Source organism: Aquarana catesbeiana, linkage group LG05, assembly GCF_042186555.1.
Source record: "Aquarana catesbeiana isolate 2022-GZ linkage group LG05, ASM4218655v1, whole genome shotgun sequence".
Taxonomy (NCBI): Eukaryota; Metazoa; Chordata; class Amphibia; order Anura; family Ranidae; genus Aquarana; species Aquarana catesbeiana.
Window position 1 is genome coordinate 459,317,578 of NC_133328.1, and position 17,283 is coordinate 459,334,860.

A 17,283-nucleotide genomic window follows, 5' to 3' on the forward strand; every position below is an offset into this window, starting at 1 on the left:
TTTTAGGTCAGACTTGCCATCTTCTAGCTCAGAAGACACAATACACAATATCATAAGTATAAACACAGAACATCTTCACACAATAGCAGGAGCCCCCAATAGCAGACAGACCGGCTCCTACATTGAAGACCATGAAATCCATATCTAAGCAATGCTTTGATTAATCAGGGATTGCAGATGGCATAGCAACAGTCTACAAAAGTCTTACAATGTTCCATAATTTTCTCAGTCCCCCTGTGCCCCTAATAGACACAGGGTCACTTAGACATAGGAGGTGCATGAGGAGCTGAAACAGGGGTTACTCAACCTCTCCAAGGGATTCTGGGTTCCATGGGCCCCCCTGCCTAAAGTGACTCCCGTCACAATAACAAGGGAGTGAATAAGTTGCTTAGTGGTGTCAATGGTTAGAAAGGGGCATATGTACAGCATTTGTTTAGTAAAAGCACATTAATACACTACAGAGCTTTAAATGCTTCCTTGGGTTTAGCGCACATGTGTCAAGCACAAGGCCCATGGGCTGAATGCGGCCCTCCACGCCATTTCATGTGGCCCTTGCACTTCTGCAGCTGTGGCAACCCCCTCATCTCAATCCATACCTTGTCTCAGCATTTGGCAGCAAAGAGGAGGACAGAACTCCTCATACAGATTTTGTGCAGCTGCAGCACCCCCTCGTCTCTGCCTCCCATGGTCTCAGCATTCAGCAAACTCCAGCCCTCCTCTGGTCCTCCTCCAGACCCTGCACTTCTGCTTCCTAGCTCTATCCACAGGTTCTTCCAGACAGCAGCACAAGGTAAAGGGGGTATGATGCAAGGGAGGGTGGGGGACTTTTGACTTCTGATAGCAGGAGGGCACTTGACATCTAATGTAAGGGGGAGTGGTACAACTGGCCCTTTGAGGGCAACCATAATGCTGATGTGGCTCGCTATGAAATTGAGTATGACACCCCTGGTTTAGCGCAAGAACCTAAATAGAAAAGAAGAAACAATTGGAAGTTTGTGGCCAGATTTGTGCTTAAATTAGACTGAAGCAGACTTGTAGTGTTCTCTTTTGCTTGTGCTGGGGAAAATGCTGCATAGGCTATTTAAGAAAACTAAGGCTGCAGAGGTTTCTGGTGTCCAGGAGAAGGCATGCAGCCTGCCTACCTGGGCCAGAGACACTAAGTGAATGTCTGTTGCAAAGGATCTTGCAAGGTATGCTTCTCCTTTCAATTGAGCATGGGGTGAGGGAGATTTTACTCTTAAAAGTTTTGGGTTCAGTTAGGGAGAGATGTGGGCAGTAGCTGTGTTTGGATAACTTCCTATATGCACTGCATACTGAATTGAAGAAAAGAGGAAAAAGGCATGGTAGAAACAGTCTTATTAAAAAGGCAAGTTGCAGTGGCTACAGGTGTTTTCAAGACACTACAAGCAAGTTAAGGGTTTTTGAATGTAGGGTACTCAAATTCAAACCTGCTATGGCTTCGAAGTGTCTTTAAACCACTGCAGACAGAGCTGAAGATTTGAATTAGCAGTGTGCAACCCTCATGATCAAGGCCCAAAGCCTGTAAGCAGAAGTACAATGTGCAAATGTTATTTCCCATAAGTGGGACGTTGTGAGTTTGATCACCTCGAATGAGAAATATGGCAAATCCAAAAAAAGAAGGGGAAAAAATTGGTCTTTTGAGGCACAGCATACAGTATATCTAAGAATCATCATTTATTTAATATCACTGATCATCAAACAAATTTCTCATATTAATCCACAAAACATCATATAGTACACATATTAACATCAGAGTATGATAAAGCAGCATATTGCATTAAAGATGGTTTATTCCTTTCAGCCTGGCGCATTTAATGGACTTGATCCTTTTTGTCTGGAGCCATCAAAATTTTTAGTCAAATAATAATCGAAACAAAATAACTAAAATTATTATTCAATATTCTTCATGCCAGTACAAAGATTATTACGGTGACACCCCTGGGCACACAAAGGATGGGGGCAAAACACCAAAATTGAGGAGGATGGGAGGTTATCCACATCCTTATTCCGAAAAACTACAGCAGGTGATACTATCCTGAGAGCCAACAGTGCCCATCCGAGGGCACTAGTACAAAGTATTCCCCATGGGTAATATCTTTGGATAAAACACAACTGTTCAAATGAACAGGATTTTGAAAGGGAAGCCTTAGCTTTGAGAGATTATCTACTTTTAAGAGGCTATAGTAAAAAATTGCCAAAAAAAGGCCTATCAAAGATCGTGTGAATGCCCACAGCCGGAATTACTACTTGAACGTGGAAAAACAAACAAACAGTCTAAGGATACAGTGACATTTATAACCACCTATAACTATCATCACCAACAGATAAGGGAGGCTTTATCTAAATTTTGGTGCTTGTTAAGCACAGATGAAGTCATAAGTAAATATGTTAAATCTAATCCGGAGATAGTATACAGACGGAGCACAACTCTGAGAGATAAACTAGTACACAGCTCAAATTTGGTCCCATTTGGTTGGCAATGAGGGCCCATGGGGGACTTTCAGATGTGGTATTTGTCCATTTATCAGGGAATGCACAGGATGTGTGCTCCCTGATGGCACATGGTTTCAGCCCCGCTTCCATGTGAATTGCACCATGGTGGGGGTTGTCTACTTGATGACTTGCGCCTTGTGGTGCATTCTATGTTGGCAAAACTAAATGACATTTTCACAAACATGTACATGACCAGATTTATTACATGCCTAAGATCAATACCCCAATTGGTCAACATATAGGCTTACTACGCAACTATTATGTCACTGTTATGCAGTTCATGGCTCTGGATAGAGTCATGGAGAACACTAGGGGAGGGGACTTCGGGAAGGGGACAGTGTCACCGAGCCCGAATGTTGTCATTAGCTTTGCATCATTCTTATTATATTTTAGTAGCACACACATGGCTCTTTTTGACACACACCCAAGCACCCTGGCTGTATGGGGGACCCCCCCCCCCCCGTATACTCTCTCTCTTGTTACATTTCTATGTCATGCAATTTTGAATGTAACAAATGGAATATGTATGTACACTTTCATGTAGAACAAATCATTTTTATTTGCAGGCTGTAGTACATACCTGCATTCTATTATGCAGGGCACTGTGTTCTGGTGGTGGGTGGAAATAATAAGGCAGGATGCTGGAAATTGGTTGTAATGTAGTTTCCTTTCATTGATTGTGTTTGGTTCATTTTGGGAATGATCTTTTTCTTCTTCCCAGGGGGTACACTTTCTGAATGCATTTTGGGTATTGTGGGATGCCATGGGTCGGACCCCTGTTGCGCTGTAGCCGAACCCAGTTTTGGTAGTAGGGCATTGCTTCTCCCATTGGAGTGCCAGCGGTGTTGTGTGCATCCCCTGTGGTCCGGGGTTATGTGCACCTCTGGCGCTCTGGGGTCGCAGTGGCGGCAACTTTCCCATCTTCCATGCGGCTGTTCGACGATCATTGGGCATGTGCTCGAGCCCGTATACTGAGGTATAGGCACTGCCCTTCATATGGCCAGCAGGCGGGCATGTATGGACACATGCACAATTCCATCAGAGGATGCCGCGGCCATCTTGGGAACGCCTGAATGCCAGTTATCTTCAGGCTAGGAATCTGCCACCTATAACCAACTTGGGGGCTATATAGTGACAGTGCTCTGTTCTCAGCATGCATTGTGGTGTTACCAGTTGTGTTCCCTGTCATAGGCTTTCTTTATGTGAAGGATATCTAGATACTCCTGGCAGGAGGGGAGTTGGAATACTTAAACAAGGTATGTGACTCTAGAATTCAGGCTGTGGTGGGAAGTGAGTGGCTATATCTTGCCCTAATGGACAGACTGATTTTGATTTTGCCACCATAGGGGACCTTGTGTGATCCAGAAGTTAAACTGAGCTCTTGGGGCCTGGGGCATGGATTATATGGAAGCTTCCTGTGCAGTATATTGATTTAGGCATATTGTGATACTAGAGGTAGGTTGAAATTGACGTATTTACTTACATGGTATGTAGTTGAAGGATGAGGACTCATTGTGAGCTTTATATCCCCTTATACAACCACATTGTATTTATACGCTTTATATGTTAAAAGGAATGTACCTGTATAGATATAGATTCAAGTGCAATTCCATTGTTTGAGACTACTGGGTTCCCACCTATTATTAATCCATTTTATTTGGATACTGGTATTCCCCATTCCCAGCCTGTATGCCTGCTGCCAAGTAAAGGAAAATGTTATAAGTTAACTCTGCATGTAGAAACTTTACATTTCTGCAGGTATTTGATATAATATCACTATTTGTTTTCTTCTATTATACAGTAGTATTCTTGTTGATACTCCTTTTAAGTGTTATTACACATTTCTTTTGTGCATGAGGCCAATGGGAGAAAACACATTGGTTTCAATAAGGTATAGACTTTTTAATGTGGTTTTGTGTTGCTTAATGCTGTTTTTTGTGAGAGTTTTCAACATTTACTGTATGTACTAGCTGGTTACAAAACTCTATGATTGGTGAGCAGACTGGGGATGCCCATGGGGGTGTTTCAGCTGGGTCTGCTGATGCTCTCTGTAGGCCCTCAGTTGGTTCTGACCTATGGGCCTTTGTTTTTTCCCCTCATCTCTTGTGTGTCCAGGGATGTCACCCTAATAACCTGAGTAGAATCAGGGCTTTTTTTCTGCTGGAACACGGTGGAACGGAGTTCGGCCACCTCTGGCAGCCCTGTCCTCTCCATCCAGGACATGTTTATATGTCAGTCAGTGCCCCGAGTCCCACGCCGTGACCGCTGCATTTTGTTTTGCTTTTCCTGAGCTTCAGGAGTTTTTCCCATCCCGCCCTGCCCAGCGGCTCATGTCCCGCCCTGCCCAGCGGCTCCCGTCCCACCCAGCCCCACGGCTCCTGTCCCAGACCTGCCCTACCTCCCTGTCAGACTTGTGCAGCTCAGAGCCGAGTGACGTGTTCGGCAGGGAACTGCACTGTGGAGAAAAGCCTGGAGAGGAGGGGAGTGCACTGGAAACTATGGATGGGAGGGATGGATGGGAGGGATGGAGGGGAGGGATGGAGGGGAGGGGTGAGTGGCACCTGCAGGGGGAAGTGACAGCTGTGGAGAGCAGTGGGGGGGAATTTGTGAAGAGGGGGTGAAGTTTTTAGAGCTGGAAAAGGGGAGAGTTTTTGCAAAGAGTAGTGGGGAGGGGGGCAGGTGGTACAGTGGCAAGAGCAGGTAAGGGGAGGTTGGCAGGTTGTTTGAAGGTGACAGGGGGTGAAGAGGTGAAAGTTGGAGAGCTGAAGAGATGAAAGCTGTGGATTGGGGTAATCTGTAAATGGGGGTGCAGTAGTGAAATGTGGAAGGGGGGTAGAGGCAAGCTGTAGTTGTGGACTGGGAATGTAAGCTGTAGATGTGAGGGCTGCAGAGTTGATTTGTTGACAGGGGGTACAAAGGTGAGTTGTGGGGGGTGCTAAGATGACATGTGGACAGGGGTGCAGAATTGAGGAGGGACAGGGGAAAGAAGAGGTGAGCCGTGGACAGGAGGGAAGAAGAGGTGAGCTGTGGACAGGAGGGAAGAAGAGGTGAGCCGTGGACAGGAGAAAAAAGAGGTGAGCCGTGGACAGGAGGGAAGAAGTGGTGAGCCATGGATAGGAGGGAAGAAGTGGTGAGCTGTGGACAGGAGGGAAGAAGAGGTGAGCCTAGGACAGGAGGGATGAAGAGGTGAGATGTGGACAGGAAGGAAGAAGAGGTTAGTTGTGGAAAGGAGGGAAGAAGTGAGCTGTGGACAGGAGGGAAGAAGTGAGCTGTGGACAGGGGAAAGAACAAGTGAGCTGGGGACAGGGGAAAGAGGTGAGCTGTGGACAGGGGAAAGAGGAGGTGAGCTGTGGATAGGGGGAAAATGAAGTTAGCTGCAGATGGGGGGAAGAAGAGGTGAGCTGTGGAAGGGGGCATAGGTCATCTGTGGACAAGGTGAGGTTTGAATGGGGGGCACAGAGGTGAGCAATAGATGGTTAAATTGGGGGGGATATGTAAGTGCTGTCCGCCGATTTTTTTTTTCTGTGCCCTGTATGAAACACACACCTCATCACTGCAGAGTACACTTTCCTGAGCCCTGTGTGTTATGCGCTCCTAAGTGCCGCACTCTGTGCCTTTTGGGCCTACGCGGATTTGGCGCCACTTTACTTCTCTCCCCGTGGGACGACAGACTTGGGGGTGGAGAGTTGGCAGGGGTGGGAGAGTTCCTGCACCTATTTTCTGAGAAAAAAAGTCCAGAGTAGAATTATAGGGGTCTGATAATATTGAATTTATATATATATATATATATATATATATATATATATATATATATATATAAAGCGACTGTCACTTTAAGAATTGATAATATGTTTGATTTGTTTACTTTCCCTAGATGTTCTCCTTTTTCTTTGTTTCAGTTCCTCGGAAATTGAAACTACTGGATATGTGACGACACAAACTACTGATAAGAACCCAGAAAGCTGCTCAAAATAGGCTTTCATACCAAAACCAGTCTGAACTGACCAGATACTGCTGAAATCTATTTTTTATGCCAGTCACATGATGTAACCACCCATTTAACTGTTCCATATTGCTACTAAGAAGATATGAATGCTGATTGGACTAAACTATATGATCACACCTATAACACGCCTAGAACTTATGCATATTCATACGTATATATTGTTAAACTTGATGTTTGTACGGCAGAAACATTTTCACTTTTACTCGCTTATAATAGCCGAGAACTGTGTTGTATTTCTCCACTGCAGTGAATAAAAAGCACATACTTATATTATCATAAGATCTGGATCCACTATCTCATCTGAATGTCTTGTTTGAAGACCCCTAAATCGGATTTACAGTGGGGCAAAAAAGTATTTAGTCAGCCACCAATTGTGCAAGTCATGGAAGGAACATATAATCTGCTTTGTCTATTACTCTCTTTTAAGGTAATGTCTTTTAAGCTAATGAACATCGAGAGGTGGAGCTGGCCAAGCAGATGGCCAAGCCAGATAAGACAGACCAGATGAAGAGATGAAAGCATGGGGAAGATGCAGATAATTTCTTGATGATGGCTGAATTGGAGTGAACTTTCATCTGAACATTTCCTTATGGTCTGGAGAGCGACGGACTTTCATCTGGAATTTTCCTTCCACCTATGAAACACACACTGTCAAAGACACTCTGAACCCTGTTGAAAGCAATGTTGCAGCTTGTCCAGGGACAAGGGCCATGTCTGATCACCCAGAAAATATGGGTGTCGAAAGGGAATTTTTTCCTACCATTTACAATACAAGGGGGTTTATTTCACCAAATTTATATAGAAAGGTCTTGTGAGCCAAAGAAGGGTTAATGCCTTAAAATAAATCGTGAGTGAAAGTCAGCTGCAAACACTAATCACGTTTCATACCCGTGTATATGGTGCTAAAAAATATATAAATGTGTCTGCGCAAAATTACAAAAAATGACAATTATTGTTTTACACAAATAACTACAAAAAGTGCAACGTGCAAAAATAATTAATTTTTGCACGTTGCACTTTTTGTAGTTATTTGTGTAAAACAATAATTGTCATTTTTTGTAATTTATGCGCAGACACATTTATAGGGTTTATTTCACCATTTCCTGGACAAAGACTTTAAGAGATGCTGAGGAATACTGAGTTTCAGTTTTCCTTATATCATGCTATGAAAATCAAGAGTTGGAATGTGTTGCTATGGCTATTTTAGTGATTTTTATAGCTTAGCCATTACAAGAAAAAAACAAGTTAAGTAGCTGTTCAGTGTACTTATTGCATACATTGTACATGCTTATTAGTTAGGAAGGATGGGAAGATTGTGCATGTTGTAGGCTTATTTTGTGATATCTGTCAGTCTTGTACTGTAATCCTATAATTGTAATAGTTTGTATGCACAGCATTTGTTCAGTAAAAGCACATTAATAAAAAGCTTTAATAGCTTCCTTGAGTTTACCACAACAACCTTAACCACTTGCTGACTGCACCATAGCACATTTACTGCTACAGGATAGCCGTGCTGCGCAGGATTACATATACATACGTGATCCTGCACTTCCGGTTATCGGGCACAAGGGAGTACCACCGGCAGCACACTCCCTCTGTGATTTTACATGATCGTTCGGTACACTGACAGAATGGTAGTCTGCCTATTTAAACAAAGCAGATTGCTGTTCTGCCAGTACAGAAGGCATGGATCCTGTGTTCCTGTAAAGCTAGAACACTGATCTATGCCGTCCACTAGTAAAATCACCTCCCCCAATACACTGATTCACCAGATAGGCACACGTTTAACCCTTTGAGCTGATGTTAACCCCTTCTTTGCCGGTGTCATTAGTACAGTGACAGTGCATTTTTTTAACACTGATCACTGTAATATGTCACTGGTCTCCAAAAAAGTGTCAAAAGGTGCCAGTTAGGTGTCCAATTTGTCCGCCGCAATATCGCAGTCCCGCTATAAATCACTAATCACCGCCATTACTAGTTAAAAAATATAAAAAAAATTTCAATAAAGTAAAATCCATTAATACAGTATATCCCATAGTTTGTAGATGCTATAACTTTTGTGCAAACCAATCAATATACCAAATTTACCAAAAATAAGTAGCAGAATACAAATTGGCCTAAATTGATTAAGAAATTAGCTTTTTTCCATTTTTTTATTAGAAAGGGTTTTAGAGCAGAATGTAAAACATTTCTGGGCACCCCTGCTAAACTGATGGGGCCTGTGCCTTGTACAGGAGGCCCAGTGGCACCTCCTTAATGCTGGCCCTGGGTCTGAGAGATAAAACATATCAAGAGAGACTTCAGGAACTTAATATGTACAGTCTGTAGGAAAGAAGGGGAAGAGCAGACATGATTGAAACCTTTAAAAAAGTCAAGGGGGTGAATAGGGTTCAGAAGGGCAGTATTTTCAATATGAAGCTAAACTCAAGACCACGGGCACATGGCAAACTAGCAGAAGAAAAGTTCAAAACAAATTTTAAAAAGTATTATTTTACCAAAAGGGTCGTTGATGTTTGGAAAAGACTTCCAGCAGAGTTATAAGTCAGTCAACAGTAAGTGGATTCAAACATGCCTATAACAAACATGGATCTATACTAAAAAAAAGTTAACAAAAAAAACTTCTAAAAAAAAATGGGGCTGACTCGGTGGACCACTAGGTCTTTTTCCTGCCATAACTCTTCTATGTTTCTGTTACGGTGGAGCTAGTAGCTGATCGAAAAGTTATCTCAGGTCGTCAGGAACCCATATCCTTCCTTCTTACACCTGTAGCAAAGTCTTTAGCCTCTTCCAGTCTAATGAGGATCTCTAAGGCCAAAGATAGCTGTCATCCTTCTGTAAGTAAATAAATAAATATGATGCGCTAGAGTGTGCTAACCGTGCCCTAATCCTGGCACACAGAGATACAGTACATATACAACAGAGTATAAAATAATTTAACCCCAATATGTGCTATATCCCCCAAGGTAAACAAACTTAGTGTGCACAAATAAACCGTGCAGTGAACATGTGAAATGGTAATATCAACAAATAAATGCTCCAAAATGAATAAGTGCAAACCAGGTGATAAAGGTGCAACAAACATATAAAGTAATAAGATAAATAGCGTTACTTCATAAATGGTTCGTATAGGCAAACAAATGCTGAAAAATAACATGTGCCAGCCAAAAAGTGCAGTGTCACACAATACATATACTTAATCATCCATCATAAATTAGATATATATTAAACACAAAAGTCCTTAATGAAAGTGATGACAACTGTGCTTCAGTGATGATGTATTCAAACGTGCTTCTTTTTCAGAGATGAACCGGGTAGAGACCACGCAGGAGGGAGAAAACCCAGGAAAAGAGGAAGAAGAGCTGGACGACGGCTACAGCAAAAAAAGGGAAAATTAGGTGAAGGTATTTACAATCTTAGTGGCATTGAATTATCAAGAGAAGAATTAGTAACCCTGGATAAGGGTATAAAGTTTGCACCCAAGAAGGGACTCAACAAATTTGACACCTATATAGGTGTACAAAAATTCATTAGAAAATTAAACATCAAAAAATATTATGCTCTTAACCCAGTCGAGAGAAGCGCTATCAACAACAGGTTTACCAACCTTAGGAATAATTCGGTGTTCAATCCCCACATAACTAATAATAAGCATCACTACTGAGTTGGAACAATTACCTATTAGGAAGGTATATGAACAAAGGGATTTAAGAAGAGGCCTTGAAACATTGAAGAATAGGACGGATATAGTGATTCGTCCAGCTGACAAAGGGGGGGTATTGTAGTGCTCTCCTTGGACCAATATAAGGGAGAAATGAATAGGCTACTGGAAGACAGCGACACTTACAGGCTGCTGACTTCCAATCCCTCCAAGAGTGTTAGGGAAGAACTTGAACGAATCATCCAATATGGTATCAATAACCAACTGCTCAGCAAAAATGAAGCCGAATATTTAATCCCCACGGTCAGCAAAATTCCGGTAATCTATTACTTACCAAAAATTCACAAGAACAGCATCAATCCCCCCGGAAGACCAATAGTAAGTGGGATTGAATCATTGACGTCCAGGTTGGTGGAATACATTGATCTTCATCTGCAACCCTTAGTCAGAAAGACTCCAGCTTTCCTCATGGACACTAAACACACATTACAATTACTGAGGGAATGTGCAATAAACGAGGATACTGTTATGGTCACTGGTGATGTAGCAAGTCTGTACACCAATATTGACCACAAAGGAGCCATGGATGCAGTTAGATGGGCCCTTGAAAATGGTGACAATAGGACCGATGAGGGGCTATGCATATTCATTTTAAAGTGTCTGGAATTTTGTTTACAAAATAATTTTTTCTGGTATGATAACAAATTTTATTTGCAAATTAAGGGTGTCGCTATGGGCGCTAAATTCGCCCCTAGTGTAGCGAACCTGTATATGTCCAAGTGGGAGGCAGAGGAGGTTCTTGATGGTTCCTACACTGGTATTGTATTGTACCGAAGATTCATAGATGATTTATTGATCATCTGGAACCAAAGTATGGAATCTCTTACGGAATTATTGACGTCCATGAATAATAACAATCGTAATATAACTCTCACTTGGGAGATCAGCAAAATAAAATACATTTTCTTGACCTTGAAATATGTAATTCCACACAAGGTATTATCACCAGAATGTTTTTAAAGCAACGGACCGGAATTCGTATATTCCTACTAACAGTTGTCATTATAGACCATGGCTAAACAACATACCTCGTGGTCAGTTCATGAGGATTAGGAAGAATTGTACATTGGATGAAGATTTCGAGGATCAAACCAGTAAGCTTAGGGAAATGTTCATGAGCAAAGGTTATCATAGAGAATTTTTGGATAAAGAAATCAGTAGGGTAAGAGATTACAATAGGGAAAATTTGCTAAAGGAAAGACCTGATAATAGGGATATAGATGAAGATAGAGGTACCTGTCTAGTATTGGATTATAGTATACAAAACAAAGAGGTGGAAAGGATTATACATAAATATTGGAATGTATTGAGACAAGATATCCATCTCAAAGAATGTCTACCAGATAAGCCAAGGATTGTTTATAGACCAGCACCCAACTTGCGCGACAGACTGGTTCATAATGTTGTGGAGCAACCCCCTTTGGAACCAAAAATGTTTTGGGATACCCAGGGTTTTTCAGCTGTGGTAGATGTTACAGTTGTGTAAGAGTTCCAACTAATTTGAGGAGAGCTAAGGAATTCAAAAACCCCTGTACCAATCAAACATACACTATTAAAGATTTTATTTCTTGTGACACCATAGGGGTTGTTTATGTGGTGAAATGCCCCTGCAATTTATTGTACATTGGTCGGACCATCCGAGCACTGAAGGACCGGATGGAAGAACATGTCAGAAATATACACAAAGGATTTGACAAGCACTATTTGTCCATACATTTTAGGGATGTTCATGGTCAGAGCACCAAGGGGATGCAATTTTGGGGCGTAGAGGCACCTAAGCGACATTGGAGGGGTTGCAATTATACCAGAGAGATTAGTCGACGTGAATCTTGGTGGATACACCAATTGGGCTCTTTGTTCCCGGGGGGGTTAAATAAGGAATTCGACTTGGGCTGTTTCTTGAGCAATCATTAAAGTGTTTTTATTCGGCACGAAATATTTGGGGTATCCATATTATGATGGTTATGTGGATATCCTATATACAGATATTTTAGTACGTTTGAGCTGTAGTCCTTTTTTGCACGTTCACGTCTGCATGTCACTTTGAGACACCTTAGTGCATTTTATTGCAATTTTAATATTTAATATTTAGTAATTTTATTTTTATTATTTTTTATTATTATTAATTTATATATTATCCAATTTTGGGGTTTATTTACATTCAATATGGATGTGGGGTTCTTTTTGCCTATGATTTGAGCCTATGCTGGAGCCTGTTTTCCTGTGATCCATACTGAGCCCTGGGTGGCTCAAAAGCGTTTCCTGACTCTGTCTAGCGACTAGTCACATTCCCTAAGGTGAACGCTTTACCTTGGGGGGGTCACCTTTTGTTTCACCATCGCATGATATGTGGCACATGGAATCGCAGCATGTTTGAATACATCATCACTTAAGCACAGTTGTCATCACTTTCATTAAGGACTTTTGTGTTTAAAATACAGTGGGGACAGAAAGTATTCAGACCCCCTTCAATTTTTCACTCTTTGTTATATTGCAGCCATTTGATAAAATCAAACCAGGTGCTAAAGGTGCAACAAACATATAAAGTAATAAGATAAATAGCATTACTTCATAAACGGTTCGTATAGGCAAACAAATGCTGAAAAATAACACGTGCCAGCCAAAAAGTGCAGTGTCACACAATACATATACTTAATCGTCCATCATAAATTAGATATACAGTTGGGACGGAAAGTATTCAGACCCCCTTAAATTTTTCACTCTTTGTTATATTGCAGCCATTTGCTAAAATCATTTAAGTAAATTTTTTTTCCTCATTAATGTACACACATCACTCCATATTGACAGAAAAACACAGAATTGTTGACATTTTTGCAGATTTATTAAAAAAGAAAAACTGAAATATCACATGGTCCTAAGTATTCAGACCCTTTGCTGTGACACTCATATATTTAATAAAAGATACCCAAAAACCAGGTAGAAGCTGCGCTTGGATTAACAAAATAAATAAATAGAATAAGCTGCCAGCACCCTAAAAAGTCCTGTATCTGACTCACAAAAATGTAATAACCAGCAAAGTGCAGCGCTAATATAATGTATGAAAATAAAAATAAATTTCACCAAATGACATGTGAGACAATCAGTGGAAAAACATAATTCAAATACAAACAATAATAAGCAACAAAAATCACAAATGTATGTGAGGAATTATTGAAAAAAGTCCAAAGATTCTTTGGTGGATTTATCAAGAATCTTTGGACTTTTTTCAATAATTCCTCACATACATTTGTGATTTTTGTTGCTTATTGTTATTTGTATTTGAATTATGTTTTTCCACTGATTGTCTCACATGTCATTTGGTGAAATTTATTTTTATTTTCATACATTATATTAGCGCTGCACTTTGCTGGTTATTACTCATATATTTAACTCAGGTGCTGTCCATTTCTTCTGATCATCCATGAGATGGTTCTACACCTTCATTTGAGTCCAGCTGTGTTTGATTATACTGATTGGACATGATTAGGAAAGCCACACACCTGTCTATATAAGGCCTTACAGCTCACAGTGCATGTCAGAGCAAATGAGAATCGTGAGGTCAAAGGAACTGCCTGAAGAACTCAGAGACAGAATTGTGGCAAGGTTACAAAAAATTTCTGCTGCACTTAAGGTTCCTAAGAGCACAGTGGCCTCCATAATCTTTAAATGGAAGACATTTGGGACGACCAGAACCCTTCCTAGAGCTGGCCATCCGGCCAAACTGAGCTATCGGCAGAGAAGAGCCTTGGTGAGAAAGGTAAAGAAGAACCCAAAGATCACTGTGGCTGAGCTCCAGAGATGCAGTCGAGAGATGGGAGAAAGTTGTAGAAAGTCAACCATCACTGCAGCCCTCCACCATTCGGGGAGTTATGGCAGAGTGGCCCGACGGAAGCCTCTCCTCAGTGCAAGACACATGAAAGCCCACATGGAGTTTGGTAAAAAAACACCTGAAGGACTCCAAGATGGTGAGAAATAAGATTCTCTAGTCTGATGAGACCAAGATAGAACTTTTCGGCCTTAATTCTAAGCGGTATGTGTGGAGAAAACCAGGCACTGCTCATCACCTGTCCAATACAGTCCCAACAGTGAAACATGGTGGTGGCAGCATCATGCTGTGGGGGTGTTTTTCAGCTGCAGGGACAGGATGACTGGTTGCAATCGAGGGAAAGACGAATGTGGCCAAGTACAGTGATATCCTGGAGGAAAACCATCTCCAGAGTGCTCAGGACCTTAGACTGGGCTGAAGGTTTACCTTCCAACAAGACAATGACCCTAAGCACACAGCTAAAATAACGAAGGAGTGACTTCACAACAACTCCGTGACTGTTCTTGAATGGCCCAGCCAGAGCCCTGACTTAAACCCAATTGAGCATCTCTGGAGAGACCTAAAAATGGCTGTCCACCAACGTTTACCATCCAACCTGACAAAACTGGAGAGGATCTGCAAGGAGGAATGGCAGAGGATCCCCAAATCCAGGTGTGAAAAATGTGTTGCATCTTTCCCAAAAAGACTCATGGCTGTATTAGATCAAAAGGGTGCTTCTACTAAATACTGAGCAAAGGGTCTGAATATTTAGGACCATGTGATATTTCAGTTTTTCTTTTTTAATAAATCTGCAAAAATGTCAACAATTCTGTGTTTTTCTGTCAATATGGGGTGTTGCGTGTACATTAATGAGGAAAAAAATGAACTTAAATGATTTTAGCAAATGGCTGCAATATAACAAAGAGTGAAAAATTTAAGGGGGTCTGAATACTTTCCGTCCCAACTGTATATCTAATTTATGATGGACGATTAAGTATATGTATTGTGTGACACTGCACTTTTTGGCTGGCACGTTTTATTTTTCAGCATTTGTTTGCCTATACGAACCATTTATGAAGTAACGCTATTTATCTTATTACTTTATATGTTTGTTGCACCTTTAGCACCTGGTTTGCACGTATTCATTTTGGAGCAATTATTTGTTGATATTACCATTTCACATGTTGACTGCACGGTTTATTTGTGCACACTAAGTTTGTTTACCTTGGGGGATATAGCACATATTGGGGTTAAATTATTTTATACTCTGTTGTATATGTACTGTATCTCTGTGTGCCAGGATTAGGGCACGGTTAGCACACTCTAGCGCATCATATTTATTTATTTATTTAATATTTCACACGCATTACAAGGCGTGATTCATGTATGTGGCTGTGTAGTGCTTACTTTTAGCACTAGGTTCATTTAGGCTCGTTGGAATTTTTCTTTTTTCATCCTTCTGTAAGTAGTGGGTTGTGAGGCATAGTGGGTGCAAGGTGTAAGTTATTGGGCACCAGACACTTCTTGAATGCAAAAGAGATGTTTATTTATTTTACAGTCTTTCTTTTATAAGGGGAAGAGGGATAGGGCCAGGACACCCTTAAGCAGTTGCTATTTCAATTGGCAGACTCCAAATCTTCAATAGGAGGACAGCCGTACAGGGAAAGGCCCCTAGAAGGCATCACATCTGCACGTGCAGGATTGCTGTCTCCTATGGTAACAGTCTTTAACAGTTCCTACCACAAATCGTAAAAGTCCTCTCAGATTCACTACAACTTCTACTTGTAGTTCTTCAGCCCCTTGAGATCCTGGTCTCTCACTGGACCCTCTGATTCACTGACTCTGAATCCCTGGAGCTCCTTAAAGCTTTGCAGTGGTATCTCCCTCAAACGTCACCCACGCTTCCCTGCTGGGTCCCTAGCTTGGCACTCCAGATACTTCTCAAGCTTCACCCCTAACTGACTTGGTCCCTGGCTTGACTCACAAGGCTGCTCTGCAAGCGTCACTTCCGTTAGTTGGGTCCCTGACTTGATCCACCTGAAGTTTCCTGATTCTCCACCGTGTCCGTTCATTTTTGGTTGGACTGCAAGCAGCAATCCCGACCCTGCGCTGCCCTCTTAATTCTGGATAGGCCCTTACACAGCCTGGCAGCCAGATGCCCCTGGGATGGGCCCAATCTCCGGCCTAGCAGATTGGGGCATACAACACACGTCCACCCAGACAGACATCCAGGTGGCACAGAACCTAGATCACCTGACTCCACCCGAATATATAGGCTCTCCCAGCAGGCCAAGGGATTCAGGAAAACCCCTGCCTATTGGCTGAGATACCCCATATACCCATAACCTGACCTTGAGTTGTCCTTCTCATATCTAGTACCACCAAGTGCCCGGCCACCTAGTGGTAGAAGAGAAAAGTACAACAAGGTCAAATTTAGGGAGAAATCAATGGATCTCTAACAATTGACTAAGGTAAGTAAATCTGTGAGAAGCATCCCTGACTAAACCCCAGGGTGCTACACACCAGTTCTTCGGGCTCCTGTTCTTTAAGCTCTTGCTGCCCTACCACTGTGGTATGTGGCACATGGACTATATATGAAATTACTACTATGCAGATCTTTTTATTTAGCTTGGTAGCCAAGTACCCAAAATCATTTTTAGAACACATCATCTGCTTCTAACTTTGTCATTTGTACCAATGTGTACCATGACAACTAGGTCCTCCCCAGCCCTACCCATCAATCTGTCAACCCAATCTGCAGCTTACATAAAGCAACAATTTGGACAACAAAATTACATAAATGTCAAGTACCTTTGTGCTAATGTAGAGAATTTCATATAAAGCTACAGAATGGTAGGTATTAGTATCTCTTTTAGCAAAACGCATGTAATGTAGTTTTATTTCCCAGTGATTTTGGGAGCCAGGGGCATGCACTTACAGATCAGCCATGGTAACTAGCAATATTCAATAAAGTGGGTGTGGTTCTGAAAGGTCAAGACAAACTGAAGAATTATGAAAATGTATTTAAATATAACTAATTATTAGATATTGCCAAAATGCCCTAAAGACAAAGAATACTGAAAAAATAATCTAATTGTAGAAATAAAAAATTAACAAATGTCCTTAAGGTGAACTTAAAAGGGAAATTCTAATGGTCATTCATTTTTTGTTTTGTTTTACGCTTATACATTTTTAAACTAATGTTTATATCTTACAATATATCTTATAATATCTTTACTT